Source organism: Catharus ustulatus, chromosome 4, assembly GCF_009819885.2.
Source record: "Catharus ustulatus isolate bCatUst1 chromosome 4, bCatUst1.pri.v2, whole genome shotgun sequence".
NCBI classification, from domain to species: domain Eukaryota; kingdom Metazoa; phylum Chordata; class Aves; order Passeriformes; family Turdidae; genus Catharus; species Catharus ustulatus.
Window position 1 is genome coordinate 69,114,443 of NC_046224.1, and position 22,380 is coordinate 69,136,822.

General features: G+C 41.3%; 1 protein-coding gene across 4 annotated transcripts in view; it reads right to left on the reverse strand.

The window, feature by feature from the left end:
- The window catches only part of RASSF8 (Ras association domain family member 8), a 67,414-nt gene that overhangs the window by 19,224 nt on the left and 25,810 nt on the right, over window positions 1-22,380 (reverse strand). For all 4 annotated transcript variants that reach the window (XM_033058166.1, XM_033058165.1, XM_033058167.2 and 1 more), the window contains exon 2: window positions 12,840-12,919. The gene's annotated coding sequence lies outside the window, so the exon portion shown is untranslated. The remainder of the gene's footprint in view (window positions 1-12,839; window positions 12,920-22,380) is intronic.

Consider the following 22,380-nt stretch of genomic DNA (forward strand, 5'->3'; position numbering starts at 1 on the left):
TCCGACAGCTCTAATTGTTCTTCTGTCTGTCAACATCCAAAGTATTATCTCAATTTAGCAAGCCAGCAAATGCATTTTTTCTCCCCAGTCAGCACACAATGTACAGTCTTGTGCTCAGTGCTGATCAGGTTTGGTCACTTGTTTTCCTACAGTCCATCTTTAAAAAAAGCAAAGACTAAAGAGAAGCATCATATAATAAGGAAGTATTTGCTGACACTTCCAAGTTGGAAGAAAGCATTCACTAAAGCTGCAAATGATCTGAACAAAGTGCCTTTGAATCAGTTCAAGCTCAGAGGAAAGACTCCCATTCATTTCTTACAGGACAAATAGTTACAACAGAATAAACAAGATAAAGAATTTGTGGTACGTGCATCCCTGAGACCAACAGGCAGGGCTGAATTAAAGGAGTGTGTTAATAAAAGGGTTGCCCAGGTGGAGTCCCCATCCCTGGAGCTGTTCAAGGAATAAGTGGATGTGGCAATCAGTACTCTGGTTTAGGTGACAAGGTGGGGATCAATCACAGGTTGGACTCAGTGATCTTGGAGGTCTTTTCCTCCATGGGTTCTGGGATTCCATGTGCCCCACAAATGCAGGATTTCTTTTCTCTTTCTTTTCTCGCAGGACTTCTTTGGGGACCTGCCACTAAGAACATACATCAGAAACCTAAGATCTCTGTGCTCAAATCACTGTGTCTCATTAGAGCTTCTAAGCAAAGCTCATCAGTAGTACATAAAAAAAATAGATCTAGGACTGGTTTGGTTTCTAGCATTATGCAGTAGAAGTTTACAGAGAGGTCTGAAACCCAGAAAATTTTCTGGCCACATGCTTATCTCTACTTCCAAAATATAACTCTGTAGCACTTTATTAGCCTTTGGTTTTCTTTGGTAAGTATTCAGTTCTTTATTTGCTGTTAGTTAACTTTCATACCAGTAAAAGCTCATTTGCCTCCCCACTGAGGGTCATCTGGCAACCCCAAATATATTTTTTTTGACCTGAAATCTGTGGCCAGAATGCACATTGTGCTTTTATGTTAGAGGAGGTAAAATAAGCTTTACCTCTAATATGTGCAAATTTCTGAAGCCAATGGAAGGGTTGGGAGGGGGGAAAAAAAAAACATCTCACCTTAAGTTTCTCAATCCCTTAAGTTCAAAACCAGTTCACCTTATACATAACTTATTTCAGCAATGACAGGGAATAGGAATGCAAAACTAATTTACTGAGAGGCACACAAGCCAAAGCACGCCTGTGATCACAGCTTTTCCCCAGTTTGTCAGCCATCAGCTCCATAGCCACACGTAGTTCTGCCTGGAACCAAGCACTGGAAATCTGGCATTCCACAGCTACTTCCTTCCCTCACTTCTCCATTACCTTGCCTGAAGCCTCCTCAATTACCTTGTTTACCATGCTTTAAGCATTTTCCCTAAATTCCCCTTTTATCCTAATTGGCTGATGCTATCTTACTCTTTCAGGTATTTGTTCAGGTTTTAAGCTTAAAGAAAATCTATATATATGTACATATACACACACACATATATATAGCATAGATATATACATGCTACTATTTAGATACCTCTCCATAATTTGATCACAAAATAGAGAAAAGGCAGATGCTTCACAAAAGACAAGCAGATCAGACTAAGTGCAAAGGACTTTTCCAGTATTTAACAAGAAACAATATTCTAAGCAGGTGTTTGCAAGACGTAACTATTAAGTCACAAGGAAACCCGAGAGCTAAAATCAAGATGCTGATTTCACCTCATTTCTATTTCTTAGAAAGTTCACACTGCCTGACAGCACTGTGCACCTCAAATCAGGGCTAAAATCCTGCTGCGGCAGAATTTTGACCAACCAGTTCAGTGACTTTCCATAGCCCCAGCAAGTCACCAGCATGTTGTTTAGCACACTTGAAAGTCAGGGTGCTTTCATTTGTAATTAGCAATAACCAAACATCATTTGGAGCTTAGCATTTAGCCTTTATTTTCCACTCCCTGTGCACTATGACCAAGTTGTGTTCCTTGGTTTTTCCCTACTATGACACCAGGTAGGGCCCTGGACAACAGACAGCTTGTTCCACCCATGCTGTAAGCCATTAATAAAGAACAATTGGTCAGTGCTAGTCAGGCTTGGTTGGAAAATGCCAAACAAACAAGCACGAAGAAGCCACTCCAGCTATCCAGAAAGCTTATAAACCACCCAGAAAAGCACGAACAGGGATGCAATTGGAAGGTCTTCCCCCCACAAGAATTCTGGTACAGAGCCAAGTAACATGTTCCAAACGAAGATAACTGCAAATACAGTACTGGCTATTGGAAATAAGCTTCCTAGTGTTTATCAAAATCCTCTTCCCTTAGACTGATGAAGAAGAAATATCCTACAAGACACGCAGCCTCCCATTAGTAAATGGGCAAAAATATTTCATGGCAAGTTCAAGTCAAAAATAGCAAATGAAAGTCTTCTGCAGGCAAAGCATCAATTCAAAAGGAACAGATAGTGGGTTTGAAATCAGCCAAGTGTTTACACAGAGGTAACATCCAGAGGTTTTTTGTGGGACTAACCCTTGTGGAGATTGTGCTTTTGCTATTCCAGAAGAATGCTCTGTGATAATAAGCACTGCTTGACACAAATAAACCAGAGGTCCCACAACCATGAAGATGACAGTGTCGAGAACAAGCTTGAGAGAGTTTAAGACCAAGGAATTTTCCTCCATGAGATGGTCTGACATCTGCGTGAAACAGGCCAAAACCCTGATGCCACAAGTGATATCTGAACACATACAACCCACACACAACCCCCTCACCTGTGAGGGGACAGCACAGCACCAGCACAGGAGTTTGTACCAGCACTGATGAGCAGGCAGTTGTTTCTGGTAACCCAGGCTGCACAAAATCGTGCCTCTGGATAACCCAAAATTCCCCAAGTTGCAGTTTCCCAGACAAATTACCAGCTGACTTCCATCCAGGAACTCTCAGCAGCCTGGAACGGGAACTGCTGCTTGCACTGCAATTTCTCCTGCTGCAATACAGCTAACAACTTGGTGGGAAAAAAAATGAGGGAAAGAAACATTGTTGTGAAGCACAGAATGCTACAACTGGTATTTTGCCTAATTACAGAACATTCCCAACCTCTCCCTGAGCTACAATCTCTCCTTCAGCTGCAATCTTTACAGCACAGAAAAAAACAAATTGTCTCTTCTCTTTGTATTGGTGAGAATTAGCCAGAAGGAATTAACTTGTTTTCTTTCAGGGGTGGAGGAGTGATAGGAGGAGGTAAAGCATTCATCCACACTTCTTGTCAGCTCTTGCAAAGTCACATTTTGTTAATGGCAACTATTCAGTTATTACCTGAAATAATTCCTCCACTTGGAAAATTTTATTTTTGTCTTCAGTATTTTAATTCTAAGATGGATCTCTGACTTGAGCAAGCATGTTAAGCCTTTAAGACATCTTCCTGCACAGTATTTTAATCTAAATCACATGTGACCATTTGAAGAAACCAGAGATACCACTTAGTAAAGATTTAACTGCAGCACAGAACAAAACATTCATCCAACTTTGGATACAAGTGATGACATTGCTACAAACCTTCACAATTATGAACTGTGTCTAAAATTCTCATGGCCTTCATAGAAAAGTGAGTCCCCACCAGCTGTCACAAATGCAGATTGATGGCTGGATTGATAGTGCTCCTATCACATGCTGTAGTGCTTTGTACCTTTGGAGCTACCAGGCTTGACCCAACTGTGCTGCAAAACATTTTCAAATCCCCACAAAATACTGGAGAGGAAACAAGTCAGCAGGTGAGCCAAGGAAACAGATGGCTTAGTAAAGTTCCATTGTATTTGGTCACTTGCATTTTCAACAGTAAGTTCCACACTCTCGCACTTGAATTAATTCAACAGGAACAACAACTCTGAAATTAATACTCTCCTTTCCCTAAGATTAGATATAAAAAGCACCTGAACTCCACATGGACTTGTGGCACAAAAACCCACGGGTGTTTTGGAAATAGTACCAGCACTAAAGTCAGAGTCTCAGGGATCCTTGCTTCTATTAGATTTCAGTCAGAGGGTTTCTACAGTAGAAATTTAAAAATTTAAAACTTAAGAGCATTATATTTAACACACGTACCAGCAAATCAAAACAATATCTGATGCAGCACTTCTTTCCACTCTTGAGACAGGATTTGCTGTGATACAAGTGTGAATTCAATTCAAGCAGGCTTACTCACTAAACCCCAACCCTGAATCTGTTTCAGGATTAGGACTGCAGTATCACCTTCATTTTACATGAAGCACTCCCTTTCCTCATTCTCTAGTTTGGCTACAAACAAGATTGTCAGTATGAAACATCACAATGCTAGAGAGGCACAATTGAGTGGATTCATCCCAAAAGGCCTCACTGGCAACTCACCACTGTTCTAGGAAGGGCTGGATCATAGAATTACACAATGGTTTGGGCTGGAAGAGACCTTAAAGCCCATCCAGTTCCAACCCCTGCCATGGGCAGGGACACCTTCCACTATCCCAGCTGCTCTGAGTCCCATCCAGCCTGGCCTTGGACACTCCAGGGATGGGGCACCACAGCCTGACAGGGAACAATTTCCTCCTCATATCCAATCTAACCCTGTTCTCTGTCAGTGTGAAGCCATTGCCCCTTGTCCTGTCACTCCAGGCCCTTGCCAAGAGTCTCTCCATCTTTCCTGAGGGCTCCCTTCAGGCTCTGGAAGGCCACAGTGAGGTCTCCCCAAAGCCTTCTCCTCTCCAGGCTGAACAATCCCAATTCCCTCAGCCTTTCCTCCCAGCAGAGCTGCCCCATCTCTCTGATCCCTTGGTGTCCCTGCTCTGGCCTGGCTTCAGCAGGATAGCTGGTGGCAGTACACCAGAGGTTCAGACAGCAGCTGGGATGAATTTATTCTGTGGCAGAGGAATATCCTTCTCCAGATACATTAGCAAAGAAGCCTGTACTGCATATAAATGCTGTGACAAACAGCTCAAAAAACGACATGTGCATTAAACAAACATCTCCTGATTCATCATCTCAGTCAACAGGCAGACATTTACTGCACTGTAATGCTCCCAAAGCCATGTAGTATTTGTTCCTCATTAGCAGCAAATATATAGTGCATTTGAGAAAACAGCTTTATTACACACCACTTTATTAATAAACAGCAGCATTAGGTGGAAGTCACATCTATACATCTCTAATGTGGTCTAAGTAGTGTGTGGGAGTGAAAGAAAACAAAGCAGAGAAATAAGCAAGCTGGCTCATGGCAGGGAAGTATTTATACAAAAGCTACAATACACACACCTTACTTCAAAGTTGCCTTAGACCTCGAGATGCCCTGGCTTCAAAGGAGACAAAACAGATCATTCTCCAAACTGTTTCCAAGGCAGACACAGCTCCACCCTTTCAACTTTTCCCCTCTGTCCTCACGGCTGGTCCACAAACACACCTAGCAGAGGACTGAAGACACTGGTGTGTAATTACCAATGTTTACACTAATGAGGCAATGAGCTCATCTGCTCCATTTTGGCAAGACCTGCATTAACTCTTGGTTTTGTAGGGCTGAATCTGTTCTTTACACTTCCATCAAGCCCACGTGCAGGATTTGCTTTATCATTTGATTACAGCCACCCTGAGTGTCAGCTCTCAGAGAGGTGCTCCCTGCACCTCAAATGTGAGCTGAGAGAAAGTGAAAAAAAAACCAAAAAAAACCCCAAATATACAAGAAACTTGTTACACTTTCCACATTTCAAGTTATGGACCAAAACACACCACCTTCCTCTATATTGTGGTGAGCCTTGCATTCAAATGAGTACATTCCTCCCCTCCCAAGTTCGCACTCAAGGATGCAGGAAACAAAATACATTCTGCAACTGAAATATAATTAAATTTGAATTAACCAAAGTATTAAAAGTCAGTTAAGCACATGGTTTAAAGCCATGGTATGATACTAGTAACCAAAATCTCATTGTAATGAAATGTAATTTCTGAAACAAAACCAAGGTGAGGCACTTGCAACTTAATTTTTGGAGCAGTTATGTTGATTATAATCTCAAAGTGAGATTCAGTGACCACCTACATTATTCATTAAACAGTACCTAAGAAATTTCAAGCTGCTTTCCTGACAACCTAAAGTCTGCAAGACAGAACAGAACTTATTACTACGAGGAGTCTTTAAACAGTTAAGCAAGATAACTGAGTGGGGGGAACCCATCACTTTGTAAAATTTACACTTGGCTGTGCTTACTTCCATATTTCCCCAGGCACAAAAGAACTTCTTTGCTTCTTCTATTCTCTATTTATAGGACTCAGCTGGATCACTTTAGTATTTCCCCTCTCTTGACAATTGTGAGCTTGGCTAATTTTATTACAGCAAAATCTGAGGTAATCATAACACACAGCAATAGCTTATGGGCTGAAATACTCAAAGTGCATTACTTAATTCACAGAACCATAGAATGGGTTGGGTTGGGAAAAGTTAATCTCATTCCCACCCCACTGCCATGGGGAAAGACACCTTCCACAACCCCAGGTTGCTCCAGAGCCCCACCCAGCCTGGCCTTGGACACTTGCAGGGATGGGGCAGCCACAGCTTCTCTGGGCAACCTGTGCCAGGATCTCACCAGGAACAATTTCTTCCATATATCTCACCTAATTTTCCCCCTCTTTCAGTTCGAAATTCCCATAGTTTTCAGTCTGAATTTCTATAGTTCTGTGGCTGTGCGACAAGCAGCTCCAAGATAAGCCTACAACACTTTGGCCAACTGGCCACACTGCACAGAATGGCTGTAGAACCAAATTCCACTTCAGGAGGTGAGGATGCTATGGTTCTCTATTCAAATGATAATTTCAGGCAAACTGTTACAAACTTCATACTTTCTAAACCACTAATTCTCTCTAAGTTTTGCTGAAACTTACCTAAACTCCAAAACTCACTTGGAAGAACGAGAAGCACAGATATGATCATCATAATAAATACACTTCCCCTTGGAAGCCTTATAAAGATGACATATTGTATTCATAGAAAGACCCAGCAAAGAGCTCTTCAGGAAAAACATCATTCTCTGCCAAAAAACTGACAGCAATTAACAGAAGTCACAGCCAGCAATGCCAATGGAAAATAGATGTTAGGTCAAATTCAATATAGCAAGGAGGGGAAAAGTTATCATTTTCCTGCTCCTGCTTTCTTTCTCTGTGGCAACAATTTTGAAATCAGCACAACTTTCCACGTATTGACTTCCTTCTGTATTTTCAGACAGCATCTACATTTGCACTTTCTGAGATAGAGCCTTTCACTGTTGCCCATGCAGTCAGGCTTTCATCTCAGCTCCTGATGGTTTCATCTTCCTCCTCACTGCACCCTCAGCAACCCCATCTTGTCCATTTGCCCAGCACAGTGATGTCAGGACAGATTTCTGCAGTGAGCAGACTTGCCACAAGCAGCCCTCCCTTTCTTCACTTATTTTCACTCAGGAAGTCCTTCCACACTGATCTCTGCCCTTCTTACTCACTTCTTGCTCCATTTACCCAGTGAACTCATTATGGCTCATTCACCAGAGTCACCTCAGATATGCACATGGACGTGCAACTCCACCGAGTTACTGGCTAAGTCTCTAATGCCTCTTCACACTCACCCTTAACCACTTCTGCACCTGCCAGAACACAGTGGATCAGCAGGTGAGACCCTACTGCTTTTTGGGCAGACACACCTCCATACCTTGGGGAGGGTGCACCTCCTCTTTGGGACTTCTGTTGCCTTTCAGAGAGGCCAAGACAAGCTCCTCAAAGCACCCAGAAGATAGGCAACATAATCGAGACCTTCTGGAAGTATGCTTGCTCCAGAAGGAATTTATCATTACTCATCCTATCATGGTGGATCTTCACCATATTTTCTGAACTTATGAGATGCCTGGGATGCCAGACACTGGTACTGAAGAACACAGAATTATTAACACTGGAAAAGATCTCCAAGATCATTGACTTTTGGCTGATCACCACCTTGTCAACTAGGAGTCACATCCAGTCTTTTCTTTAAGATCCCCAGAGATGGTGACTTTGCCACCTCTCTGGGCATCCCCTTCCAGTGCCTGACCACCCTTTCCAGGAAGGAATTCCTCCTGAAGCCATCCTGACCTAGAGCCCAAATTAAACAAAACAGCATCTCAGCACTGCTGCATGAATTGTTGCAATGAACTCCCTGGGTTATCACCACACTGCTTATGAAGGACTAAGCCCAAATTGCATTTCTCTTTAGAAGCAGAAAAAAAAACCCAAAACCAAACAAATCAAAAACAAGAGATCTGATTAGGACATTTTTAGTTTCTCTTGGTCTTTCTTAACTAAAAAAAAAAACAAACCAGTATCTGTGGATTCTGTTTCTCCACAGAAACAGAGAGAGGCTGTGCAGTCTGGAGAGCCACTGGCAGCACTAAATAAGTTAATAGACAAGGTTAAGGATTTAGAACTGTGTGAAGCAGTTCAACAAAAAGAACCTTGTCAGCTTTATTTAAAAAGTGGTTGCTGGTATTTCTAATCTTTACTGATATGCAGCTGTGGAAGTGTACTATACCAGGTAACATCAGGAGGCCAGAGAGGCTTATTAAGCACAATTACCGAGCAAGCAATCTAAATCCTGGAAAGAACTCGAGGGGAAGTGCCCACAGGGATTTTGTGCTAATCATAAGATAGTAAGTAAATAAATACCTAAAACCTGAAAATCTAAAGCATTAATGATATGCTTTAGCTCCTAAAAACATAACATTTAAATTAAAATCCAATTACATGAATCTCCTCAGATCTAGGAAAGGTTATATGAAAGCAAAATTATCCTTTACAAAATTCTTATTTCTAAAAGTACAAAGCCAGGCTTAGAGAGTGGGGTAAGCCAGGCATTCACATTTCTCTTCCTATTTAGTTATGAATGACCTGAATATTAACTTGCAGGTATTTGTAAGATTTCTGCAATTTGAAAAATGAGATGCATTTGACTTCATTTAGCTGCTTTTTCTCTTCCTCACTCCAAGATATCAAATACCAAAGCACGTTTCCTTAACATCTACAATTCAAAATGCAAACCTTTCTTTAAAGCCCAGAATTTCTCATTTCTAAACATTGTGCAACTACCCTTTATAGGAAGCAGTCCAGAACTGCCAGCCCTACATGGAACAAAGAGAAAAGATTGTATCAGAATGACATGCCTCCAAAAAGCTGAGTTTCTTTCCTGCCAGAGAGAGAAATGACTAATGTGCATTGCAATTAGTGCAAAAAACAATACTATCTTTGCAGTTCCAGACTGGGAAAAACTACAGTTTGATGTTTACACAGCAGTAAATAAAGTGGGAAAACTTTTGTGTTGGGTAATAAGCACATTTTTCCTCTCAAATGTTTAATGACAGTGTATCATTGAACAGCCATGAGGTGAGGTCTTCCACATTTTGCTACTGCGAAGATTAGAATATTACAGAATTCCCTAGTGATTGATAAGCTAATAAAACCCAAACTAAGTAATTTTAATTTGCAAGTCCACAGGAATTGCATAATTCTGTTTTTTCCACTGCTCTACAGCAAGTGAGAGGATGCAAACCTTGCCAAAGCTTGATAAAATAATGAAAAAAAAAGAGGAAATGGTTTGCCTACAACACCCAGGGCTTGGATGCAGCAACTCACATCTCAAAAACCAAATATTTTTGAAGCAGAAAAGCCAGGGACTACTGTCTCTTCATGTAAGTGGCATTTCCACACACCACCCTCCCTGCCATTTTTTATCAATACTTCTGTCCTTTCCAGACATCCTGTCTCCACTTACATTCCATTTTCAGTTTGCCCTCAGCTGGCAAGCAGAAGATGAATCCCAACTCTGAAAAAACACTGGAAGAAATTTGCTTTCCAACTCTCAGACCACTGTATTTCTTCAGAAACACTTTCAAAGTACTCAATGCATTAAAATGCATTTCAAACACTTGAAGTATTGCTGCTTCAAATGCAAAGAAACCATTCAGATGTGGATATAAGATCCAAGTTTTACACAGGACTATAAAGTAAAGAAGCCTTAAATGAGAAAACAAGATGCTGCACGTAATAAAAATGTGGCCAAATGAGGAAGAAATAAATAAATGCATATGAAATGGTATCTTCAATTTCAGTTCTGCTACCCCACCAGTCTGAACAAGTGCAACACAAACAGCAAGGAAACAAGAGGCGCTTTGTTCAGTGTGCAGTTCTGGAGTGAGGAATAGACAAGAGATGAAAAGTATCTCTTGTAATGCAAAGAATGCAGCAAAACTCAAGGATCCCAGTGATATCACTGTCAAAGAAAACTTGTTTTTTCCTGTGGTGAATCAGTGCCCAGCAGCAGGAGAAAGGTGTGCACCCAGCAAAGCTGAGATGGGCAGGAAAAGCAGTGAGAACCTGAGAGGCAGCACTTTTCCCTTGAGATTATTCCTCACCTCAACCAGAACTCACCAGCACCTCAGAGCAAAACTCTCCTGGAGCCAGAGATCCTCTCAAAGAGCACCAAGCAACTTCTCCCACCTTTTAACACCCTTCAGTGGACACCAATCATTTATTTATTCACACTGATTTTGTTTTCCTTAAAAGCACAAAAATCTAGTATTATTCCATGATTTCAGCTGGGGAAAAACAGTTTTAATAAGACATACTACAGGTTGACCCTGTCTCGTGCCCCAAAACAGACAGCAAAATCAAGTCACGTAACAACAACAAATTACATCAGTGATGCTTAAGGCAAAAAAACCAAACTGGTTTGTTCAAAACAAGTGAAGGTAAATAAGTCACTCTCTAGGATGGGCAGGCACCATTCTGATGAACTTCCAGCAGGCAAATACCTTCTGCTCTCATCCAATAAAATCATTCAGAGACAGTAACTCACATGACTTGTTTCAAAGTGACAAAGAAGTGACACTGCAGTCACCTGGCAGCCAGCCACAATCTCGCTCCAATGAAGGAATTTATTCAAAATAGAGTCAACAGCAAATTCTTAAATGTCTTAACTTGGCAGAAGAAAACCTGGCTCAACACCACTACATTCCAAGCTTCCTGCAGTTCCAGGTTAACATACATATGTATATGTGCTCTTGCTAAGTGGCACCTGGGAAAAATAAGAGACCAGTGCCTGTCTAAATTCTGTGTGCTGGTTTAGCCAGGAGTGTCCCCATGGCTGGTACCAGCCCCACCACACAAACCATCACACCCTTTAGCAAAATAATCTTGGCTGAAGGCAGCAATTAACACTCTGGAAATGCTTCCTTTAGAAACAATCGACTGATGTGTATTAGAGAGACACGTAAGTGGGGCTGAAAGTGCTTTAATGAATAACCCAAAACACCTCTCAAGTATGAAGCAACTAAAGACAAGTCTCAAACCAGACTCTAGCCAACACAGCATTTTGGGTGCTGTACATGCGGACAAAGGCATCTACAGACACACAGAGCAAAGCTCCTCTTCACCACACAGAGTGTGTTTTATATATGTGTATTGCTATTTCTACACTATATTAAGGATAATAGAAGTATGCATCCAATGCTGTTTTCCTTCAGCTTTTCCTGTAGTCAGATAAAGCTGTTGTACCTTGACCCTTATCTGTACCTCTGCTACACAGAGCATGAGACAAGCTGTCATTGTGGCAAATGAACAAAGCATTTTAATTTATTTAGCTCTGTTGGTCCCTCAGCTGCTTCAGTTATCAACAAAACACTGCTATAAATACTGCATGTGCAAGAGAAGGAGTGGTAAAATGACAATACACACCCAGAAATGAAAAAGGTTGTTTGACAGCTATGGAAGTCTATTGCTGAGAAGCTGATGTGCGCACAAAAGGCTAATCAGCTTTAAACAAGGCCTGTAAAATAGTGACAAGCCAGAGAAAAAGCTGCATACTCAGTTTTTCACATTTGCTTCACCAGCCTTATCTACATCATAAAGCAGGGGACTAAAAAATCAAACCAATACGAAAAGTAAACCAATGCATAATCTGAAAGTATTTATTTTAGTCAAAGTTCTGATATTTTGGATATTGTATAGAGGATTCATGATGTGGTCAGGAAAAACATTACCTGCTACTGTTTACTTTTCCTAACAATATTTTTTGGTTTTTGACAGTGTCTGAGTAGCCAAGCTGGGGATAACTCCTTAGAGTGAATCACAGAATCATTAAGGTCGGAAAAGATCTCCACTATCACACAGCCCAACCTTTGACCAAATACTGCCTTGTCACCCAAACCAAAGAAGCAGCACCAGTTTTTTGCTGAACACCTCTAAGGATGGTGACTCCTCCTCCCTGGGCAGCCCATTCCAGTGCTTGACAAGCCTTTCAGTAAAGAAGTTCTCTCTCAAGTGAAGATCTGCAGGGGAGCAAAGGACAAAACCCTCCTCTTATTCCACAATCCCCAGGACAGGTTAGCTATGGGCCTCCCTCTTACACAGCAGGAAGGTGCATATCCCTGGAGATCACACCATCACAGGACAGAAATGCAGCAGGGCCAGGGCAAGTCTGCCCAGAACACAACTGTTTAGACAAAACATTGCACAGAGCAGGGGAACTGGGATCTTGTTCAGATTTCTCCTCTCGGGAAGAAAGGCTAAGTGATGAGCTAAGGAAGTTGCCAGGGCCAGGTTGGACAGGGCTCTGAGCAGTCTGGTCTAGTGGGAGGTGTCCCTGCCCATGGCAGGGATGAAAGGAGATCATTTTTAAGGTCCCTTCCAACCCAAGCCACACTCTGATTCTTTAAGCTTTAGAGTTTTCAGAAAGCTTTATGTGCAACTACTTTTAGAAGTAAGCAGGGAAACTCTTTTTGGAGGGTTTTGGTGCTAACTTCTTACCTGCAGATGAAGAGGATGTCTGCTTATGCACAATCTGCTACTCCAGGCATCAGTGTTCACTTTGCTGATGAGGGCAGTTCCTAGAAGGAAAAAGAGAAATATTGTTACACATGAGTGAAACAGCCGTCTTGAGGATGAAGTCCTATTCCCCCTCCTTTCAGTATTTTGGAAAAACAGTGTTCACCTGGCACCTACAGATCTACAACAGTCTGGTACACACAAGCAGTATTTTATTTTTGAAAAGTTAGTTCAAAAGAAAAGTGGAATACTGCTCTTAATTTGCTGCTTCTTAGACCTGGTGTGACATGTTCCTGCTATAAATAAGTGCGGTAAACAACATTTCAACAGCTTTCCAGAACTTCAGAAACAACAAAATCCTAAGCACTGTGTTAGGTAGTCACGAGCATCTACCACTGCTGAACTGTAAATATAGGAGATTGTGAAATAATCTTTCCCAATTTTCTTTTTAAGGAAAATAATCCTCAAACTGGAGCATTTCCAGATGTATAACCCTCCAAGTGCTCTGGAGCTGCACACCCTGACTCCCTTGCAGCAGTGAATCACAAGTAATGCATGCACAAACAGCCAAACAAACTGGGCAAAAGGTAACAAATCCCAAACTGCTGATTTAGACTAATAATGAGCTTAGAAGGGATGCTTACTACAACAATGTTGAACACCATCACTGTAACAGACATTGCTTAGTATTATGGCACAGCCAAGGAGAACATGTGAAATGTGATTATTTTTAAGCCTTCACAACCAAAGATTTTCTGAATAATACTTTAAAAGAACATATCTGTTGCGTGTAACTCTACAGAAAAACTTCAGAGTGTAGCATGGAAAAACAGCTCTAAAGCAGAAAAACTTTCCACTGGTATTTCAGCATCTCCTCTACCACTGTCGTTAGACACTGAATTTTGTCCAGACAAAATAGTTGTCACCTAATATCTCTTGGATGGAAAGATGTAACAAGTACCAACTCCAGCATAAGAACATCACAAGAGTTCAGAAAACAACAAGAACCTCTTAAAGACCTGGAAAGAAGGGAGGTCTGTAAAATACTAGACCATGCACACGATGCATCAAAGCCCTATAGGAGTAATTGCTTCTCTCATTATAGCCCAAAACGCCACTACAGGACATTCAGGAGTTCCAAAAGTCTCTGGCACATATCAAATAATTTTCACCATGGCTGACTGAATATGCAGCTTTCATTCACAAATCAATATCAGTTAAATTCCTGGATTGCCAGAATGCTTTTGTGATTTCCACTTTGCAGACCCACTTACATTTACTAATGGTTCACATGAGCCTTTTACTCTAGCTCTGAAATAAACAGAATAATTTTTGGTGAGTTTATGTCTCTCAGCTGAGAGGTTGTAATTTAACAGAAGGAAGATATGCTTGTTAAATCTCCTGAATGTATTTGATTGCAGTTCTATTAGAGAACATTGCTTTAAGTTCTCTACTCAGGTTTATTCACCATATAGTCCTAAGTAGGGTCAAACAGGCATAGAAAACACAGAATATTAATCTAACCCACCATATCAGGTTAAGTCACCAGTGCTTGAGCCTGTTACTTACCAATCCCCACTTACACATTTGATTAGGAAAATAAATCTGGTTTTAGGATACAGATGGTGAATTAATTAATCTAGAGGCACAGATGCTTGAATTTTGCTGAGGAAGGGAGAGATATAGAAGACAGAAATAATCATCTCACCCTTAACTATGAAAACTCAACTTTGAGATGCTAAAAGTTGTCTTCGCCTACTGCAAACTGATCAACTGCCAATACACAAACAGTGACCACTTCAATTACTGCTGTTTGTTAATTACCCCAGGACACTTTATACAGAAGCCAAAGAGCAGTGGATTCTGAGCCTGAGAATGGAGATTCAGTAGCAGGAACTGCCCCTTCCACTCCAACAGAACTGCATTATCTGCAGCTCTACTGAAAGCCTAAAGCTCGTCTCAAACCGCTGCAAACTGAGGGGGAAGGAGTAAGGATAAGAGCCACATTCTGTCCTTAGGGACCCCTATTAAATCAGACTCCCAACATCAGCCACTTCCTCTTTGTTTTCCTCAAGCCATATGGCTTCCTGACAAAATCTGTACAAACAATAATCCCATTAATCAAGCCACGGCTGGAGGAAAAGGCCTTTTTTTCCCCCCCTTCCCTTCACCAATCCAGACATTTCAATGGAGATGTTTTATGTATTTTATTTTATGAGAGTCCCAAGGAAAATACTGAAGTGGTCTTTGTTTTCACACTGCAGCCTCAGTTCCAGTTCATCCTTGTAGGGGATCCTCACATAAAATGCAAAGATATACAGGACTAGAGAGAAGTCAGTCAAACCAACAAGAAAGGAGTCCAGCCTAATTGAATTTTAGCAGGGATACAGCATAAATTGCTGCCTAGGTTTGCTGGCATAGTGTCTCAAAAAACCAAAAGTTACAAAGAAAACAATTAACAGAAGCAGGTAAAATAAGAGGCATTAAAAGCCTATTCCCACAGTGCTCTGAGAAGATGCCCACATGCAAATGCCACAAGTAGCTCAAAGGAAGAGCTTCTTTTAAGAGATGCCACAAAAAAGAACTTTCCCAGAGGTCAGGTTTCTTTTTAAGGAGAACCAAGATGACCAATCTGCTACACAATCCATCTGTATTGGCACCTCTACATCAGTAAAATCATGCTGGTGACATCTCAGATCAGGAGAGAATACATGCTACCTGTGCAGGGAATTCAGTGGGAGGGAAGAAACAGAGCAGCAAGATTTCTACCTCTTGGAGGTGGAAAACTCCCTTTCCAGCAGGTGGAAAGATCTCCCACCCCTCTGAAAGAAGGGAGAACACTAAACCCAAACCTAACCAGCCTTAATCTTTCACCAAACTAAACATATACTCAAGGGACTGCTAGAAATGAAAACTGCCCGTTTTGATGATCTGTTTCCATGGAGGTTTTTACCAAAACTTTTTTGACTGAACTTTTATTAGTCAATAGTCTACAGGGCAGGAGGAGGATTGGGGAAAACAAGAAATTACTTTCCAGCTCAGGTGGTCTCCTTCAGTCACTTCTATAGCAACTGTGACCTTTCCATTCACATGGAAGGGAAATAAAACTGGCATGGTAATAAATCTTTTTATCTTAAATAATGTTTTATTTTCTTCACAGGCAGTCCACAGCTTACTGGATGATCAAAACTGTTCTTAAATTCATGTGAACAAAAACAACCCTCTGTTTAAATGAAGTTCAGGTAACACAAAGCAGCTTATAACACTGCAATAGATCTTCTAGAGAAAGAGCATAGGAAAAGGTGTAAAATTCACTTTTTAAAACATGGAGTTGGTTTTTTGAGGGGAGGGTTTGGTGTTTGCAGTTTTCAAAGCATGAAAGTAACATTCTTGATTAAAAGCAGGAAATCTTTGAAATTCCATCCCTGTCTGTCTTTGTTGAATTAAGTAACAACTAGCCACAGAGAAGGGAAAAAAAGCTCAGAAAGAACAGCTTAGAAAGTTTGAGTCATTATCTCTAAGGAGACACATCTGTAATAGTAAGAAGGTCAGAAAATTTTGGTCAGTTCTTATGGGTAATGGGAGACACAAGATGTTAGCTTCTGTTCCTGTCAAGGCAATGACAACTCTGAAAAAACTGCAGATATCACTTGGAGCCTACACCACTATGAATTACTAGACTCAAGGCCACAGCCTAGAAAGATACAACATCACATCCAAAGTACAGACAGATTTGTGGCTGCCTCGAGGTAGTGATGAAAGGTGTGTTTGTTTTGGACAGGGTGGTGAGGAGGATCAGGTGCTGCCAGCCAGGGAGGCCTTTTACCACATCTGGGGCAGATGGTCCCAATTATCTTCTCATCACTGGTAATCAGAAGTCATCCTTCAGCAGTTATATAATAACCTATGTAAAAATAAACCTGGAATTGATGTTTGGCTTCCAGCAAGAGAAGAGCTTGCCTGTCCCAAGTCAGTCAGTGCAGGCAGCGTCCTGGCTTGGAGTCTCATTTACCAGCCTGTGGAATGGAGCTCTGCAGGTGCAAGAAGTGTCTTCACATCAGGTGTGATAACAGAATACAGGAAATGATGACAAGAAAATTTAGGGGCACACCAGTGGGTAGAAGGCAGTTCTCCCTCCTGCCAGCTCACTCTTCTGCCCTTTCTGACCCTATTGATGAACAGCTCCCAAATTAACAGGATGTCTATCACCCTGCGTTGGCTACTGCTCTTACCTACAGAGACAAAACTGATCCAAGCTAGAAGCAAGACACATTATTAGGGGAATACAAAGAGCATCAAGCTCCTCAAGTCTTCACTGACTGCAGCCACTTGTTCATGTCCCCACCCGACTCTTGAAGGTGGCCAGTCAGTAACAAGATGCAAAAAAAATGTATTGCCTGTTTTCCCCGAGCTCAAATAGAATTGAGAGAGGACTTGTCCAGCCCAGACCTCACTGTACCATTAAGTTCCACACCCTGTGTTAGCAGAATCAACACCATTTAGACCACAGAAAAGGTGCTTATTTGTTACTGCTATTTAGCTCTTCTCAGGAAGAGAAAAAACACTGCTTATCTTCAAATTCAGCCCTAAACTACTCCTTAGTTGCTCACAACACTGCATCCTAGTTCTTTAAGCTCTACTGTGGTGTTGAAATGCAAGTGCTACAAAAAAAAAGTTGATGCATCAACTAAGAAGAGAGAAATTAAAATTATAAAGCAGTTTGATGTAAAAGAAAAGTCTTGACTGAACTCTCCAGAGTTTTGCCTGTCATTTCTCTCGTTGCAAGTACATGAATGGCATTTACTTTCCAGGAACAAGAGGCTTGAATAAATAAATTTAATAAACTTCTAAGACTTGATAGTTCCAGTTGAGAAAAGAGAAAGAAGAAAAACACATAAAGTGATTTATTTTCTTTTTGTTTAAATGACACAGCCAAGGGAGCTCAGGACACAAGCTCAGAGGACAACATTGCAGAATACCCAGAGGTAGAACACATTGCTTTCTCTTCCTCCAAACTGACACTTTATTTTGCAACCCCTGTGATTAAAGGCCATGAAAATTACTCCAGGAGGAAAAGGGGGTGTTGATAGAGCAGAGCACCATTACAGCTCACCCACAGACTCTCACCTGTATGTCCTACTCCCTCATCCCTGTGCCTGCACCTGGAAAACACTGGAGGAATTGCACAGAAACCAGGAGTTTCTCTTCTTGTCAGCAAGAACACTTCATTTTTTTCAACACAGGAGGCACTGAAGTGTCACAGTCACTGACAGGAAGAATGCTTTCCTTTGCTTCCTTCAGTAGCCCTGGAAGCAGGATGGTTCCAGCAAGCTGCTGATCAGAGGATTCCCTCCCAAAGCACTGCCCAGAACAACTGAGAAAGTCATGGCAAGAATTTGCTTTGTTGTTGAAAACAACTTTTTTCACTCACAGTCAACCCAAGTCCGCCCTTTGATTTAAAAGGGAGCAGCTCCCTCCCTTTACATTCCTGCCTTACCTGCACAATTTCACACTTGACTGCTAATTCTTCAAACACAGCCAACTCTCGCCATACCTACCTATGACTAAGTATTTTGCACTGGTTCTCAGAAAAGCATGTATGAGAAAGTATATTTAAAGAAAAAGAGCAAGAGACCGAGTAATACAGTCAAGCAGCATTTAGCAGAAATCAGGATTATGCCTGGATATTCACATACTCACCGACCTGTTTGGGTTGGAAGTTAGCTCCTGTTATTAATCCTAGGGGTAAGAACTACAGGAAGGCATTTTAAAGAAACAACTCAAGTTAAAACATGTATGTCATTAAGCATGCACATCTCTTTAAAAGTACAGTTGGACAAGTCATCCAGGTATTCAGGCATCACAGAAGGTGCAGCACATAAAAATACAAGTATAATAACGTGCCATTTGCTTTCATTTCTTTCCTTGAAGATAAATAAGTCTATTTGACAGTAACTGGAAAATAAAAATGGACTACGATTCTGGTTTATTTCCATTTGTGTAGTTAAAGCCATGTAGAACTAATGAAAAATAAACCCAAATCTCCCTTTCCAGAGGAGCTGTGGCTGCTCCATCCCTGAAAGTGTCCAAGGCCAGATTGGATGGTGCTGTGAGCAAACTGGAATAGTGGAAGGTGTCCCTGCCCATGGCAGGGGGCTGGAAAAGAATGAGCTTTAAAGTCCCTCCCAATCCAAGCTATTCAAGAAGTTTATGATTGCTTTACCACTAAGCAGGTGTCCCTGCCAGCAGAATGACTACATTGGTGGCAAAACAGTGTTTCACCATGCAGTCTGTGACTGCAGTAGAGCCAGAATCCAAGAGCTGCTTCAGTTTACTCACAGTTGGTATTACAATTCCTGACTAAACAATGCTCCACTTTCTAGGCTCTGCCAGACAAATCCTATTTCCACATCATATCAATTTATAGGCAATTCTTGAGAGCCTGTTCTATTTTTGCAATTAATGAAAGACTGCTGCTGTCTTAGCAAACAAAAGCCCTTCTTTTCTGCTTCTCTGGGTTGTTTACACAGCATCCCTTTGCGTGATTATTTAACCTGGTTTTGTATGAGCACTGAGGTAGGTTAGTTGGCAGAGCCCACACCAGGAGTATAAAATAATTAAGATATCAGGATTTAACAACCACTGTTTGTGAATTCAAATAGGTTCACAGTTTAGGATTAACCCAAGCCAGCAAAAATATCCAGATCCAGCGTCAGTTTTGGCTGTAGCATCAGCAGAACATTCAACATCGCTCTGCATTTCCAAATAACCCTTTCAACACATGACAGCTCTCACCCAAACTAGTGATTTTCCAGAGGGTTTAAAGGTTAACTTCAATTACCCTTTTCTTGGCAAGGAGGCATAAGCCACTGCTAATAACCCTCATTCCAGACTTGTTCAAATTGCACAGGACAAAGACTTAAGACAGTGCTCAGCAGTAGCAAAACCTGGCAGATAACAGAAAACCAGCCCTTGTTCCGAAGGCCTGCAGTACTCTTTTGTGGTTGCCACCTTGCAGGCAGTGCACTGCTGCAGCCTTCCATTTGATTCTGCAAATTCATCTTTTCCCAAAGCACACAGGTCCACTCACACTTGAAAGCAGAATGCTGAACTGTACCATTCTCCCTGCCTGCTCCATTTCTGCCTGGCCCACGTGGCACCTCTCAGTTCTGAGTGAACTGGGTCAGGAATCAAACCCACATTTTGTAAGAGCCAGAAGCTCACAAAGAGTCCAGCAATATGCACAAGGCAATGAAGCTACAGTGCTGAGAGGGTAAAAGGAGTCAGTGAATTCCTCCCTGGTCATGCCAGTGCTCATCCACAAGGAAAGGACATCACCAAGACAAACCACTTTCACTCATGAGAGCCATCAAAAGCCCACCTCTTGGCTCTGCCTTTGTATACAAAGTGCTCAAGGGCCAAAGAGACTTCCTATTACCATCAACACATTAAGAAATCTTTATTTGAGATGATGTCTTGAAAGAGACTTCACTAATGTAAGTGAAACATGGGAAAGTGGACAACATGTAGATTTCTTGTTTATGTTAAAACACTCTCAAAGTAACTCAATTTCAGTATAAGAATAATACAGTTTGTAAAGCAATAATTTCTTCCAGGGAACTTGTGTCTGCAAACAGCTTCCATCCAATGAACTTCAAATGTCTTTAACTGAAAGCAAGACTGGATAATAAGAGGTAAAATACTCAAGTGTGCAGCTGTTATATGTTCCATGGCTGTAAAAAACAGCCACAGATGGCACCTGCAGAGAGCAAAGCCAGGCCTGAAAGCTTGCAGATTTCCAGCTTCATCCACAGCTTTTGTCCTTGGGGAAGATGAGTACCCTCCATCAGCCCTTCATCCAATGTCCCTGTCCTGTGCCCTCCCAGAGTGTGTGAGGAAGTATTATCAGGATTATAACACACCATTTCTTAGTTACTAACCAAAGAAATAAACATCTCACAGCACCTACTGCTATTCTAGAATCACAGTGGAGCTTTAATCTCTCACTTCATTATGTAGTCACAAAATGCCAAACTTCCTTTTTCTTTCCGTGCAGTTACCCGTGAGTCGCTGGAATACAAACACAGAGCTGATTTTTGCTCCATTTACTGCACTTTGTCCAAGGAAATTTAATCAACATTCTGTGCAACAAACTCCAAGTACACACGGACCTCACACAGGTGCAAGTGTAAGACAAATGTGTGAGAGACAAAAGGTAATTTCTCTACTGCAATACATAGCCTCCTTCCCAAACAGAAGAAAGTAAAGCCACAGCATTTGTCCTCTTGAGACTTTTTAACTTAGGCGAAACCCTGCAGAAAGTGATCAAGGCACAGCAGTTTCAGTATTAATTACAATCTCTAGTTGGACACTTACTGGTAGTTAATTAGCACGTGGGAGCTAGAAGGGCCACCTCATCATTAACTACCAGGAAATGCAATTTATGCCATTAAAGGCTCTGAAATTTATTTATTTGATAACAAATGTACGTAAGTTCTTGCTTTGTCTACTACAAAATTTTTGTCATTTCCAACACAACTCAACATTTAAAAGGTCACTAACAATCAAGAAAAAAGCAACACTTTAGTGTCCAGTTCTACTGTTCAGCTTGTAGCACAGGCTGATGCTGTCACTTAAATCCACCTCCTCACATCTGAAACCAATGGGGCTGCTAAACGTAAATAATTTATTTTAATGTAAACATTAAAACCAAGTTCTTATACAAATGTGACCCCTGTCAGTCAGTACTTAAATTCTCTGAAAAGGGCATACATTTTTGGGGGTGAGATGCAAGGTATGGATGGGAGACAAGGAAAAGCTACTTGAATAGATGACTGCTCAAGTCTACTAGGTCAAATAAAAGGAAAGTAACCACAAAAAGTCTTGTCACAACAAAGAAGATAATGGGCTGGTTAAAAACCACCTTGAATAGCAAAGTGAAAAATCAATGTAAAGTTTTGTGGCATCCCTGCCAGGGGGTTTAGACCAAGATGATCTTTAAGCTCCCTTCCAACCCAAACCAGGCTGTGATTCTAGATAACAAGATTCTCCAAGCACTGAAAGAGTGGAATGAGAGAAAAATCTTCATATCACCAAAGTTTTTTCTTCATAAGTTCTTCAAAGCAGAAAATCCTTTTTTAAATTACCCTAACTGACTAATGAAGTCCTCACACTAATCCCAGAGTAAGACCAAGACAGAAGTCCCTACTTTTATTCAAAGACCCTTCCTTACAGTTGAACAACCAGTTAACTTTTTGTTTGTTTGCTTGGTTTTGGTAGGGAACTGTCAGAGTCATTACCTAAAATTAAGTGCTCAACTTAAGCCAGACAAAATGGAAAGATTTCTTCAGAGTTCAAAAGCAGGACTGAGAACCTGCTGCAGAAAAAACAGGAAAATAACCCAGATAGACAAAAGCAGCAATAAAGCCCATTGTGTCTTATGCTGTTTTCAGACTCCCATGGAACCATCTCTTGATTTAGAGCAGTGGCCAGCAAACCCCCCAAATTCCCTTTGACAAGGTCC